The 365-nt window shown below is 35.3% G+C and overlaps 1 protein-coding gene across 1 annotated transcript in view; it reads right to left on the reverse strand.

Moving 5' to 3' along the window:
- LOC119594252 (nuclear hormone receptor FTZ-F1-like) overlaps positions 1–365 on the reverse strand; it is a 9,624-nt gene that overhangs the window by 5,045 nt on the left and 4,214 nt on the right. The gene's annotated exons all lie outside the window — the stretch shown is intronic.

The raw sequence follows: 365 nt of genomic DNA on the forward strand, positions 1-365 counted from the left end.
GAACCGTTGATGTGTGTTCAACTTTCATCTTTCACCATCTGACATTATATTTTCAGAAAAAAAGGTTGTGTTTATGGTCTCAGGAGGCCTTGTCTGCGGTGACTGAGTGCACAAGACATTGATTTTTGTGATATAACTGTCTTCAACAAACCGCTCAATCACACGTAAAGGGTTTGTTTACGACTGCTCGAATATGTAATTTTGAAACTATACAGAGTAACCATAAACGCGCCATCGAGTCGGGTTCTATAATAGTATAGTTTATGCGATTTTTATGATCTACCGTTTTCTGTATATGGATATCGTATTACCGGTAAAACGTTTCTTGTTTATTAATGGACATAATAAGAATATTTTTATGAATC

The sequence above is a fragment of the Penaeus monodon genome, chromosome 33 (genome assembly GCF_015228065.2).
Source record: "Penaeus monodon isolate SGIC_2016 chromosome 33, NSTDA_Pmon_1, whole genome shotgun sequence".
NCBI classification, from domain to species: domain Eukaryota; kingdom Metazoa; phylum Arthropoda; class Malacostraca; order Decapoda; family Penaeidae; genus Penaeus; species Penaeus monodon.